The sequence below is a fragment of the Castanea sativa genome, chromosome 9 (assembly GCF_040712315.1).
Source record: "Castanea sativa cultivar Marrone di Chiusa Pesio chromosome 9, ASM4071231v1".
Taxonomy (NCBI): Eukaryota; Viridiplantae; Streptophyta; class Magnoliopsida; order Fagales; family Fagaceae; genus Castanea; species Castanea sativa.
Genome location: NC_134021.1, coordinates 20495295 through 20509714, shown reverse-complemented (window position 1 = coordinate 20509714; position 14420 = coordinate 20495295). Strand labels below are relative to the sequence as shown.

Below are 14420 nucleotides of genomic sequence, written 5' to 3'. Positions count from 1 at the left end.
AACCGGTCCCCTTCTCTTTCCTTTCTCGTCTCCTTATATACTTCTTCTTCTTCACTGATTCATCCACATGTCATACTAATTTTCCCCTTAGATACTTGTCCCATCCACCACCTTCTTGAAGTTTTCAAATAATAGCAGGAAGGTTGAATTCTACTGTTCGGAGATCATTTCCCCATTAATGCGGCCAGGGAGGTAGATGCAGGGCCTTTAATGTGGTGGTAGCAGCTTTTTCCTCAGATATTTCTCACACGTTCTTGCTTCTAAAGGGTGCTTGGATCACACTTTTACCCACCAGTTCTTCCAGAATGCTACTTCCAGTCCGTTTAGCAAGTCCCAGGGTCATTGCTGGGCATGTCCGAGGAGACATTCCTCCTCAGACAGATCCTCAGACCTCTACAGTGCGGACTGACTTGTGGGCTTAGAGGCCCTGATCAAAACAAACTGGTACCAGCCAATCAGGCCCAAAGCCCAAATGTTCATTCAAGAGTTTTTACCCCCCACAATAGCCCCTCAAAACTTTATTTTTCCCCTCCCATCCGAGGAGAGAAATAGAGTTTTGAACCGAACAGCACATCTTCCACACACTTTGTAAACCGCCACACGTGTAGGGGTCCTTTCGTTCCCTGAAAACGCCTTTGACGCTTCGAAACCCGGAACGCGCGCATTTATGACTGCAAGTTACATCCTGTTCCCCACGTTCGACTGTGGGATGCGCATCCAACGGTCCAGATTAGCTCTAAAAATTTGAGCGGGATAATTTTAATTTCGAGGCCGCCTCCCGCACGTCAAAATGCCTAGAAACCCACGCCTTCATTCATTTCTTCATAAATCAATTGTATCTAAGTGTCAATCATTACCTTTTCTCTCCAGAAGCTCATGAAGAATCGCATAACCAACTCCCGTAAATTCTTACTTTCTTTACTCATTCCTTCTCGGCTCTTGCCCTCGGCCCCCATCTAAACCTCTTTTCTTCTTTAAACTCTTATTTTCGCTTCTCCCAAATGGGTAGATTTAAGTGTTTGGTAGATACTGATGCTGGCATGGAGGGTTTTAGGGCCAAATACCAAATTCCTGATGACGTAGGCTTAAGATACTGCCCCGTAGAAGCCGTAGGTAACGCTAGGAGAGAGGGAGAAGTCATCATTCCCATGATCGCCTTCATAGAAGGTGGGATGACCTTCCCCATGAAAAACGTGACCAGTGAATACCTCCGCAACAATAGGATATGCCCAGATCAATGCACACCAAACGTGTTTAGAGTCTTAGGTTGTGTCGATGCTCTAAACGAGCAAATGGGTCTGAATTTCACATGGCACGACGTTGCCTATATGTACGAGTACCATAAACTCAAAAATAGAGGATATTACATTAAATCCCGGTCTAGCATCGTTAGGCTGATTTCCTGTCTTCCTAAATCCAACAAAGGCATGAAAGACGACTACCTCATCGTCTCAGGAAACTGGTCTGACGACCCTCACTACCCAGTCGAATGGGGAGAGCCAGGTGTGACTCCTTAGGAGTTAGATTTCCTAACCCATGATTCAATCCTGTTGCCTTTACCGTTCTCAATTTTTATTGCACATTATTGCTTTTTGTCTTGATGTTTATCACTAGTCTGACCATGCTTGTCTTCTCGGATGTTTCTTCTCACATATAAACAACACGTACGCCCACGTCTCAGTCTTCGCAACGTTGCCGACTTGAACCGTGTCCTTCGCTCCGAAGTCTTCATTAGTGAAGATCTACAAGTGAGAGCTGCCCACCTGATACTAGGGTACGACCCTATATCAGTGGACTTCCAAGAAATTGACAACGCTATCGTTGTGGGAGACAGACGACGTAGAAGAATAGACGTGGCACGACCCAGCTTTCTTTCTAACCATGAATTACCAGACAATCCCTCCATCATCCTGTATACTCACCCTGTCGCAACAATTCCTCTCTCAGCACACTCCTAGACAACCGCCGTCCGAGAAGAGCAGGCGTCCTTACAATAATCGTTGGACGAGGAGATAGACCAATTTCAACTCGTGGAAGCCGAGAGACCCCGAGAGGAGCAACTCGTCATCCTCTCGGACAAGGAATGCGCGCCTGCCGAAACTTCGGGCATACAAGGTTTGGTGATTGCACAACCTGATTCTAGCTCCGAAGAAGAAGATATGGACGCTTTACGACAGTTGATGAATAAAAGGGGCGCGAGAGTCTCCCAAAAGGGAACGGGTGGGTCGCAGGTCCCTTCGTCCTTGCCACCACCTCCTCCTCCCTCCGATCCTAAGCCTCCTGTTGCAGAGCCTAAGAAGAAAAGGAAGATTAAGGCCGAGGAGATAGATGCGGAGAGGCAGAAGAAGTTGAAACAACAACAACAACAAAAACCTAGCCAAGGTAAGGGACGTGCCTCCTCCGTGGAAAGCGGGGAGAACAGGGACCTCACCGAGGTACGCCGTACACCGGCGAACTGGTCTCCCGAGCTGAAACTGGACGAGGCACCAATCTCCTACCAGTCTAGTATTAAGGCGTTCCAGCAAGGTCACGCTCTCCATCTGGCCGACGCCTTGGAACGTCCCCTTCTTCTGCCTAAGGACATGGACGCCCTGGACAAGATGAACCAGCCGCATCTGTTCCTTTCGCTAAAAAAGGACTTGGCCCTGGTGAGTATCTAAGCCTTATCCTCACCTTATTCTTTCATTACACTTTAACAAAAGAAACATCCTTATGTACTTGAGACTTGCGTTACTAATAATGCATTCATTTTAATGTTTCACCACAGGCCATCCAGGAAGTCTTTGCTGCCGAGAAGTGGGTAGAAGATTCTCGGAAGAAAGCTGGACTTGAACTGGAGCTTAGGCAAGAGATCGAGAAGTCCTTAGGCCAAGCTCTTGCGCAGAACGAGAAGCTAACTACACAGCTGGCCGAGCTAAAAAGAGAAAGGGACGATGTCGAGGCCAACCTAAAAACAATGAGGACCCAGGTGGAGTGGCAACGTAAGCTTCTTCGTCAGAAGGACGAAGATTTATCCAAATCTCAACAAGAGAATTCCAACCTGAAGAAGGAGCTTGCAAAAATGAGAGACAAGGCTCGTACCTTCAAAGACTCTATGGAGGCCGCGAAGAAGATTGCTTACAAGGAAGGGGTGGTGGTGACAGAAAACCAATTAACTGAGGAGTTCACTGAGCTGTGCCGAGAGTATTGCCAACAGGTGTGGGAGGAAGCCTTAAATGTGGCAGGGATTCCTTCAATTTTCGAGCTGAGGAAGCCCGAAAACATCTGGCTCCCCTTAGACATCCAGGTGATAGAAGAACTTCCTCCTGTCGCACCTGCCCCTGAGGCAGCGTCTTCCACGCTCCCCCTAATGATTCCAGAGCTCATTCCAACTCCTACAGAACCTAAGGGTTCCAACAAAGAGAAGGAACAGGGTGATGGTGCCGAGAAGACTACGAGCCCAATGTCCCTCCACTAGTGGCAACAGATAAAGGAAAACAAGCCCAGTCCTTATTTGAAATAGAGCTGAAACATACAGAGGCTGCCAGCACTTCCGAGCAGAACCCCCCTTCTAAGGCTTAGGGTCTAGGCTAGTTAGGACTTCTCTTTTTGTTATGTGGCTAATTTTTTCTTTGAATGTACATTAACTGAAATTAATGAGAGACTATCTAGTTTGATTTTCATTTGACTTCCAATTTTTAGTATAAAAATATCTATCAGCAAAAAAATGAATGAATGGAACAACTAACTCCGCTTTCAATATTTCAATTGTCATAACTTTAAATAGCAGTACACATACTTAGCTTATACTTCGCAAATTATGCCTTAAAAGTATAACATATGTGACACAGCGATGCACAATCAACAACTTAACTTAGAATTCAATTTGGGGCATAAAGCAATCCAAGTGTTTCATCAACATCTCAACACTAATGTGATATGGTTTTTACTAATTTTCCCAAAGTAAAGGGTTCAAGGACTCGACATAAACAAACTTCCTCTCAACAACAAGTAGGATGTCAATTTTTACAAGGCATATGGTCCGAGAACCATGCATGTCCAAGTTTCTAGTTAGTACTTAGAAATTGTAACTTGAAATGTTAATTTCCCCAAAGTAGAAGGCCTGTGGACTTGACATAACTAAGGTTCTGTTTAACAAATGACAGGATATCAATTTCCACAAGGCATGTGGTCCGAGGACCATGCATGTCTAAGTTTCTGTTTGATGCTTAGAAATTGTAACTTGAAATGTTAATTTCCCCAAAGTAGAAGGTCTGTGGACTTGACATAACTAAGGTTCTGTTTAACAAATGATAAGATATCAATTTCCACAAGGCATGTGGTCTGAGGACCATGCATGTCCAAGTTTCTGTTTGATACTTAGAAATTGTAATTTGAAATGTTAATTTCCCCAAAGTAGAAGGTCTGTGGACCTGACATAACTAAGGTTCTGTTTAACAAATGACAGGATATCAATTTTCACAAGGCATGTGGTCCGAGGACCATGCATGTCCAAGTTTCTGTTTGATGCTTAGAAATTGTAACTTGAAATGTTAATTTCCCCAAAGTAGAAGGTCTATGGACCTGACATAACTAAGGTTCTGTTTAACAAATGATAAGATATCAATTTTCACAAGGCATGTGGTCCGACGACCATGCATGTCCAAGTTTCTGTTTGATACTTAGAAATTGTAACTTGAAATGTTAATTTCCCTAAAGTAAAAGGTCTGTGGACCTGACATAACTAAGGTTCTGTTTAACAAATGATAAGATATCAATTTCCACAAGGCATGTGGTTCGAGAACCATGCATGTCCAAGTTTCTGTTTGATACTTAGAAATTGTAACTTGAAATGTTAATTTCCCCAAAGTAGAAGGTCTGTGGACCTGACATAACTAAGGTTTTGTTTAACAAATGACAGGATATCAATTTTCACAAGGCATGTGGTCCGAGGACCATGCATGTCCAAGTTTCTGTTTGATGCTTAGAAATTGTAACTTGAAATGTTAATTTCCCTAAAGTAGAAGGTCTATAGACCTGACATAACTAAGGTTCTGTTTAACAAATGATAAGATATCAATTTTCACAAGACATGTGGTCCAAGGACCATGCATGTCCAAGTTTTTGTTTGATGCTTAGAAATTGTAACTTGAAATGTTAATTTCTCCAAAGTAGAAGGTCTGTGGACCTGACATAACTAAAGTTCTGTTTAACAAATGATAAGATATCAATTTCCACAAGGCATGTGGTTGATACTTAGAAATTGTAACTTGAAATGTTAATTTCCCCAAAGTAAAAGGTCTGTAGACCTGACATAACTAAGGTTCTGTTTAACAAATGATAAGATATCAATTTCCACAAGGCATGTGGTCCGAGGACCATGCATGTCCAAGTTTCTGTTTGATACTTAGAAATTGCAACTTGAAATGTTAATTTCCCTAAAGTAGAAGGTCTGTGGACCTGACATAACTAAGGTTCTGTTTAACAAATGATAAGATATCAATTTCCACAAGGCATATGGTCCGAGGACCATGCATGTCCAAGTTTCTGTTTGATACTTAGAAATCGTAACTTAAAATGTTAATTTCCCCAAAGTAGAAGGTCTGTGGACCTGACATAACTAAGGTTCTGTTTAACAAATGATAAGATATCAATTTTCACAAGGCATGTGGTCCGAGGACCATGCATGTCCAAGTTTTTGTTTGATACTTAGAAATCGTAACTTAAAATGTTAATTTCCCTAAAGTAGAAGGTCTGTGGACCTGACATAACTAAGGTTCTGTTTAACAAATGATAAGATATCAATTTCCACAAGGCATGTGGTCCGAGGACCATGCATGTCCAAGTTTCTGTTTGATACTTAGAAATCGTAACTTAAAATGTTAATTTCCCCAAAGTAGAAGGTCTGTGGACCTGACATAACTAAGGTTCTGTTTAACAAATGATAAGATATCAATTTTCACAAGGCATGTGGTCCGAGGACCATGCATGTCCAAGTTTTTGTTTGATACTTAGAAATCGTAACTTAAAATGTTAATTTCCCTAAAGTAGAAGGTCTGTGGACCTGACATAACTAAGGTTCTGTTTAACAAATGATAAGATATCAATTTCCACAAGGCATGTGGTCCGAGGACCATGCATGTCCAAGTTTCTGTTTGATACTTAGAAATTGTAACTTGAAATGTTAATTTCCCCAAAGTAGAAGGTCTGTGGACCTGACATAACTAAGGTTCTGTTTAACAAATGATAAGATATCAATTTCCACAAGGCATGTGGTCTGAGGACCATGGATGTCTAAGTTTCTGTTTGATACTTAGAAATTGTAAGTGATAAACCCAAGTACATATCGATAATTTGAACAATGAACGATAAATGTACTTTTTATTAATAATAATACACCTTCGTAGATTGTTTACATTCCAAGGGCGTTATACAATTTTTTCATCTAGATTAGCTAATCGATATGATCCTATGCCCGCTACCGAGATGATCTGATAAGGTCTTTCCCAATTTGGTGCTAGCTTTCCCCATGCTGGGTTTTTGGCGGTACCCACGACTTTCCTCAACACCAAATCCTCAGGCGCCAGTGGTCTTAGCTTCACATGAGCATCATATCCTCATTTAAACTTCTGCTGATAGTAAGCCATTTGGACCATAGCGGCCTCTCGTCGCTCCTCAACCAGATCCAGGCTTCTTTCAAGGAGGCCATCGTTATTTTTCGGGCTAAAAGAACTCGTCCTTAACGTGGAAAAACTAGATTCTAAAGGTATCACCGCCTCGGCCCCATAAGTCATGGAGAAGGGTGTTTCTCTAGTGGATCTCTGTGGCGTAGTCCGATACGTCCATAAAACGTGTGGTAACTCCTCTACCCATCTACCATTTGCGTCATCTAGCCTCTTCTTAAGTCCATTGACTATGACCTTGTTAACGGTCTTGGCCTGCCCATTTCCTTGAGGATAAGCTGGGGTGGAGTATCTGTTTGTGATGCTCATGTCACTACAATATTTCCTAAAAGCTCTACTATCAAATTGGACGCCATTATCAGAAATAAGTGTGTGAGGTACCCTAAATCTAGTGATAATATTCTTCCAGATAAACTTCTTGGAGTTGATATCCCTAATATTTGATAAAGGCTCAGCTTCGACCCATATGGTGAAGTAATCAGTTCCGACGAGGATCCATCTTTTGTTTCCCACAGCCCTCGGAAAAGGCTCAACTATATCCAGCCTCCATTGAGCGAATGGCCAAGGACTGGACAAAGGATTAAGGACTCCCTCAGGCTGATGAATGTTGGAAGTGAACCTTTGGCATTGGTCACACTTTCTTGCGTAGTCTTGAGCTTCCCTCTGCATATTGGGCCACCAATATCCCTGAGTCAGAGCCCTATGGGCTAAGGACCTTCCCCCAGTATGGCTTCCGCAAATTCCCTCATGCAATTCTTCCAAAAGTGCCTCCGTTGCCTCAGGATGTACACATGGCAAGTATGGTTCGAAAAATGAGTGTTTATACAATTTCTGATCCTCGGACAACTAGAAACGAGGCGCCTTTCGAAGAATCTTATCTACTTCAGACTTGTCCTCGGGAAGAATATCGCTTTTCAGAAAAGAGACCACAGGGTCGATCCAGCTAGGTCCAGGCATTGTCAGATGGATGCGGACGGCACTTGCAGTGGTGAGAGTCGGTTTTAGCAAGTCTTCAACGAGGATAGTCCTAGGCAAACATTGAGCCAAGGATGTGGCCAAAGTGGCCAACGAGTCCGCATGTGTGTTTCCACTTCTAGAAACGTGAGAAAGGATGAAAGAATCAAACTCGGATTGTAAACACTTGACCTGGGTCAGGTACTCTTGCATTCTTAGATCCTTAGCCTCCATGGTCCCCATCACTTGGCCCGCAACTAACTGAGAGTCCGAGAACATATGAACTTCCTTTCCCCCTATTCTTCGTACCATACTCATACCAACCAAGACCGCTTCATACTCGGCCTTGTTGTTAGTAGCCGAGAATGCCAATCTCAATGATTTTTCAAAGACAATTCTCTCAGGGGATATCAAAACAAGTCCAACACCAGACCCCCTCTGGTTGGCTACCCCATCAACATACACTTTCCAAATCGGTGGTCCTTTGCTCGTGATTATGCCAACTGATTTTTCATCCATGTGTAATTCCTTCGCAGTTTCTTCTAACGATGGTTCGGCGAACTCTGCCACCAAATCCGGGAGAACTTGGCCCTTCACCGAGGTGCGTGGCATGTATTTGATATCAAAAGCTCCCAAAATAGTTCCCCACTTGGCTACCTTCCTCGAATAGTTAGCACTTCGTAACACTGACTTGAAAGGCAGTCGAGTCAAAACCACCACGGTGTGTGACTGGAAATAGTAAGGAAGTTTCCTTGTGGCATGGACTACAGCCAGGATCGCCTTCTCTAAAGGCAAATAATGCACCTCAGCTTCATTTAAGGATTTGCTGACATAATATACCGGTCTTTGTACCATTCCATCGTCCCTTATAAGAACCAGGCTGACTGTATGGATGGCCACAGCTAGGTACGCAAACAGGTTTTCATCGATCTCTGAATGAGACATAATGGGCGGCCGGGAAAGATATTCCTTAAGCTGCTAGAAAGCTAAAGCACACTCCTCGGACCATTGGAATCCTTTCCATTTAGGGATGGCAATTTAGATCCGACCCGCGGATACCCGACCTAGCCCGACCCTAATGGGCCAGGTTTTACTCGGTCTGATAAAGAATAGGGTCGGATATGGGTTTTAAAAAAAAACCCAAAGCAGGTCCGGGTTGGGTCTGGGTTTTATAAAAAAAACCTGCACCCGACCCGAAACCCGACCTGGATAAATACCCGGTATGTTAAATTACTAAAATACCCCCTTATATATATTATCTGATTTTGTAACCCTAACTAAGTCTCTACTATCTACTTACTACACACAGCCGCCTCTCTCACTACACACTTAGCCCTCTCACCTCGCCTCAGCCCTCTCGCCTCAGCCCCTCACGAGTCACACCTCAGCCGATCAGCCCCTTATAGGCCACACCACGCGTCATCACTCCCCCTCACAGCCCTCTCGCCTCAAACTCTTTGGGTGACATGTATGGCTTGCTTTTGCTTCTGCTTTGCTCTTTTTATTTTTATTATTTATTTTCTGGGTTTTGTTTTTTTAAGTCAAAACATGTTTTGTTTTTATCATTTTTTTATTTACTGGGTAGTGTTAAAAATTAGTTTTTTTTTTTAGTACTTTTTTTTTGTTTGATAAATAGCAAAGTTTATTGATTAAAAAAGAGAACCCATGTCTAGTACACAGAATATATACAATTGGAATAGTACAATCAATAGTTTTTGTTTAAAATGGTGGGATATATGTTATAATGGATGGAGTATAAAATTCAACTCAGAAAACAAAGCTAAAAAATTATACAAAAAAATCTAATGAAAATTGATATTATAGTGCTTAATATTTGCTGGAGTGAATACTTTTGGGTTTGGAATTTCCATGTTAGGTTTTGGTAATTTTGAATTTTGTGGTTAAACAGTTTGTTGAATTCGAAATATGGGGTATGTGGGTTTTGGGTAATTCTTGTTGAATGGACAAAACTGGGGAGAAGTGATGGATAGAATTTGAGTATGAGTTTCGAAAAATGAGAAAGTTTGCTTCAACTAAACAAAAATGGTTGTTTCTGGTTTGGATGTGTGTAATAGCAATAATTGGGGATTACTGGCCTTTGGGGTATGTTTAATTAAGGCCAAGAAGGAAAATTACAAATGTGATCATGTCACATGATATTGTGTTTGTTGTGAATGCAGAGCCTAAAACGGAGATGGAAAACACAAAAAAATCTAGTTCTTTCTCGCTGAGTAGCTCTCCCTTGAGAAACAAATCTAGTTCTTCCTCGCCAAGCGGCTCTCCCTTGAGAACCGAACGTTTTCCCTTGCTAGCTATGCGGCCTCCTTCACCATTTTCACGTTCACCCTCGCCATTGTCGCCTGGCAGCTCACCCTCAGGATCACCATCACCTTTATGCCCATTAAACAACGAGTACGTGTTTGGAATTTGTAGTTAATCATGTTTAGTTATGTTTGGGTTGATAGAATTTGTGAATCTGTGTATTTATGAATTTGTGCGTATTAATCAATGAGTATGTGTAATAATAAATTTAAGTATATTTGTTGTGATTCTAACTCCTAAACTTTTGAACCAATTAGGAGTCCAAAATCCCCAACGGTGGATTTAGGAGAAGACTTAGAGGCAGAGGAACAAGAAGGGGCAGAGGGAGAGGGAGAGGGAGAGTGAGAGCAAGAGCCTACAAATGAGGACTTGGAGTTGAATACAAGTAGAAAAAGAAAGACTACCTCAGATGTTTGGGATCATTTTACAAGGAAGAAAGTTGATGGAAAAATTAAAGCCCAATGCCATCATTGTAGCAAACTTTACTTGGGTGATTCTAGCCAAGGTACAACCCATTTACGTCATCATTTAGCAAGATGTCCACGGTTGAAGTTTAAAGATATAAGGGATATGCGACAACAAGTGTTAATTAAACAACAAAATAAGGTGGATGGAACTATGCGTTTAAATGCTTACCAATTTGATCAAGGCAAAGTGAGGAATAATCTTGCTCGTATGGTCATCCTACATGAATACCCCCTTTCAATAGTTGACCACATTGGGTTTAGAGAATTTATGGTTTCTCTTCAACCTTTGTTTAAACTTGTCACAAGAAATACTTTGAAAAGTGACATTCTCAAAATCTATGATAATGAGAGGGAGAAAGCTTTGAAGATGACGGACAAGAATGGAAGTAGGATGGTAATTACAACTGATATGTGGACTTCAAGTAACAAAAAGAGAGGGTTTAAGGTCATTACCGCTTATTTTATTGATCATACTTGGACGTTGCAAAGCCAGGTTTTAAGGTAGTTTTTTTATCTATAAATTGAATGTTAAAGACTTTACATTTAGAATGTTTATTGAGTTATGTTATAATTATTCCTATTATTTTTTTAGGTTTGTTTATGTTCCTTCTCCACACACAAAAGATGTCATTGCTGATGTCCTTGTTGATTGTTTTTTAGAGTGGAATATTGATAGGAAGTTGTCCACAATAACCGTTGATAATTGTAGTACTAATGATGCTATGATAAGACTTCTCTTGAATAAGCTTGATACTAGTTCTCTTATGTTGGGTGGGTCTATGTTGCATATGAGGTGTGCTGCACATATTTTGAATTTAATTGTTCAAGATAGGTTGTCTCTTATTGGTGATGGTATTGAAAGGATTCATGATAGTGTGATTTATTGGACTGGATCACCAAAAAGGAGGCAAAAATTTGAAGAAAATGCACGTCAATTGCATGTTCGATGCACCAAAGAGTTAGTCTTAGATTGTAAAACTCATTGGAATTCAACTTACTTAATGCTTTCTACTGCATTGATTTATAAAGATGTTTTTCTGTGTTTGGCTAAACGTGAAACATCTTATTCTTCTTTGCCATATGATCATGATTGGGAGTTAGCCAAAGATATTTGTGGGAAGTTGGAGTTGTTTCATAGTGTGACTGAGTTTTTTTCTGGTCATAAGTACCCCACAACTAATATGTATTTTACTTTGGTGTGTGAGTTGAAAATTGCATTGAATGAATGGAGTTTGTCTTCAAATGAGATGATAGCTACAATGGCAGAAAGCATGCTTGCTAAATTTAATTCTTATTGGGCTAATGTTAGTGTTGTTATGACTGTTGCTGCTATCCTAGATCCAAGATATAAGATGAAGTTATTGGAGTTTATTATCCTAACATTTATGGTGATAATTCTAATTCGGAGATTGAAAAAATAAAGAATCTTTGTTATGATTTGCTTGATGAGTATGGAGATCTAGATGAGTTCCTTGTAAATAATGAATGAAGTTCTCATATTCTTGCAAGTAGTGCTTCAAGCCCTGCGGCTCAAATGAAGTTTAGGTTGAGTGGGTCAATGTCATGTTATGATTTGTTTGTGAACAATAGTTCAAAGAAACATGGGAGTGCTAGAATGGAATTTGATTATTTTATTGATGAGGGAGTGTTGAAGAGAAGTGAAGATTTTGATATTTTGGGATGGTGGAAAAGTAATGGTCTCAAGTATCCTACTTTACAAAGGATTGCAAGAGATATTTTAGCCATTCCTGTCACAACTGTTGCTTCAGAATCTGCCTTTAGCACTAGTGGGAGGCTTTTAAGTCCACACCGTAGTAGGCTACATCCCAAGACTATAGAGGCAATGAGATGGAGTGAAATCAACGGTTAGTAATTGTCTAATTTCTATTTATAAAATCAAAATTGTATTTTTATATTTGCTTGTTACAAATTGATGAAGTTTATTCCATTTTTTAATTCATTGTTGTTGTAGGTTCTTCAACTATGTCTGCTGATTGTGATCTTCAAACAATTCTTGATGATGGGGAGCCTAATGAAGAGGATGGGAGTTGTGTCACAGTTGTGGACGATTAAACATTTTGTAATAATTTAGTAGCCCTTTAATTTCTTAGACTTGTTAGATTAATTTGTTGGTTTGTAATTATTCTAAACCTTTTGTAATTTCTTAGTCTTTTTAATTTGTTGATTTGTGGAGGATAAAACATTTTTTAATTTCTTAGACTTGTGAGATTTATTTTGTAGTTTTTAAAGTAATTTATTGATTTAAAATCTTAGTTGTGATTTATTGATTTGGCTGCCATATAATGTGGCCTAAATGCCATATAACAGGGCAAATTTTGGTTGCCATATAAGATGATTTTGGCTGCCATATAACAGGGCAAGTTTTGGCATTTGGGCCACGTTAAATGGGCTTGAATTTAGGGCAAAAAATTTAATGGGCTTCAAAAAATTTTTTTTTTTTGGTTGGGCCAAATTTGGGCCCAATAAGTTAAACGAGGCCCGTGAGGCCTGGCGGGGCGGGGCGGGTCTGGGCCCCAAGAAAAAAACCCGATTAATATTCAGATTGGGTCTAGGTTTTGGGTCTTGGCCTGCGGGTCGGGCCTGGTATGCAAAAACCCTTTATTTAACAATTGGAAAAAAGGTCTACATCGGTCAGCTGACCAAGAGATAAATCTGCTGAGAGCATCAGTCATCCCGGTCAATTTCTGAACTACCTTTGGATTTCGAGGTGGTTGCAAGCCTTGAATGGCTCTGACCTGTGCCGGATTCACCTCTATTCCTCTATGAGTCACCATGTAACCTAAGAACTTTTTGGAACTCACCCCAAAAGAACACTTTGAGGCGTTGAGGCGCAGCTTGTACTTCCTAAGTATTTGAAAGGTATCATCGAGATCTTTTACGTGCATAGGTATTGCCTTACTCTTCACTATCATATCATCCACATATACCTCAATGGTCTTTCCCAGTTGTGATTCAAACATTCTGGTCATCATCCTTTGGTAAGTAGCCCCAGCATTTTTCAACCCAAACGGCATTACTTTATAATGGTAATTCCCTGTTGGAGTTATGAAAGCAGTCTTCTCCTGGTCACCCAACGCCAACGGTATTTGGTGATAACCCTGGAAAGCATCTAAAAAGCTCATCCGAGGATGCCCGACCGTAGCATCCACAAGCTGATTGATGCGTGGCATCGGGAACGAGTCCTTTGGGCAGGCTTTGTTTAGGTCTGTGAAGTCCACACATACTCTCCACTTTCCGTTCTTCTTTTTAACCACGACTGTATGCTCTAACCATTCCGGGTAGAAGACTTCTTTAATAGCACCAGCCCTTTTGAGCTTAAGCACCTCTTGTTTGACAGCCTCAGAATGTTCTTTGGAGGAACGCTGAGGTGGTTGCCTCCTAGGAACAACGGCAGGGTTGACGTTCAAATGGTGGCAAATGAAACTTGGGTCCACCCCCGGAGCCTCATAGGGATTCCAAGCAAAGACATCGTTATTATTCTTCAAAAACTTCACCAATTCCACCTTCTTTTGGTGTGGTAACCGTATCCCGACCTGAAAGAACCTTTCGGGGTCATCGGCTATGAGAAACCTCTCCAAATCTTCACACATGGCCTCCTCTGCTGTCACCACATCGGGCACATCCAGAGTTGTTAATTGCTATAAGTCCTTCCCAGCCGAAGCCGAGGACTTTGATTTGGCTTGATGCAGTACTGCAACTGATATGCATTGCCTGGCCACTGATTGGCTGCCAAGAATTTCTTCGATGAATCCCCCCAAAGGGAATTTTACTATAACATGCAAAGTCGAGGAGACAGCACCCAAAGCGTGCAGCCAAGGCCTGGCAAGGATGGCCATGTATGGTAAATATGCATCAACCATAATAAAATCTACCTCGACCGTTTCCGAGCCAGACTGTACAAGCAATCGAATTTGTCCCTTTGGTACAACAATCTTCCTTTCAAAACTTATTAATGGCAAGTCATAAGGAGTGAGATCCTCCAGTTTCAACTTAA

General features: G+C 41.2%; 1 pseudogene; it reads left to right on the top strand.

The window, feature by feature from the left end:
• The first annotated feature begins 9762 nt into the window (after positions 1-9762).
• Positions 9763-12478, top strand: LOC142608890 (zinc finger BED domain-containing protein RICESLEEPER 2-like; annotated as a pseudogene).
• The last annotated feature ends 1942 nt before the right edge of the window (positions 12479-14420 follow it).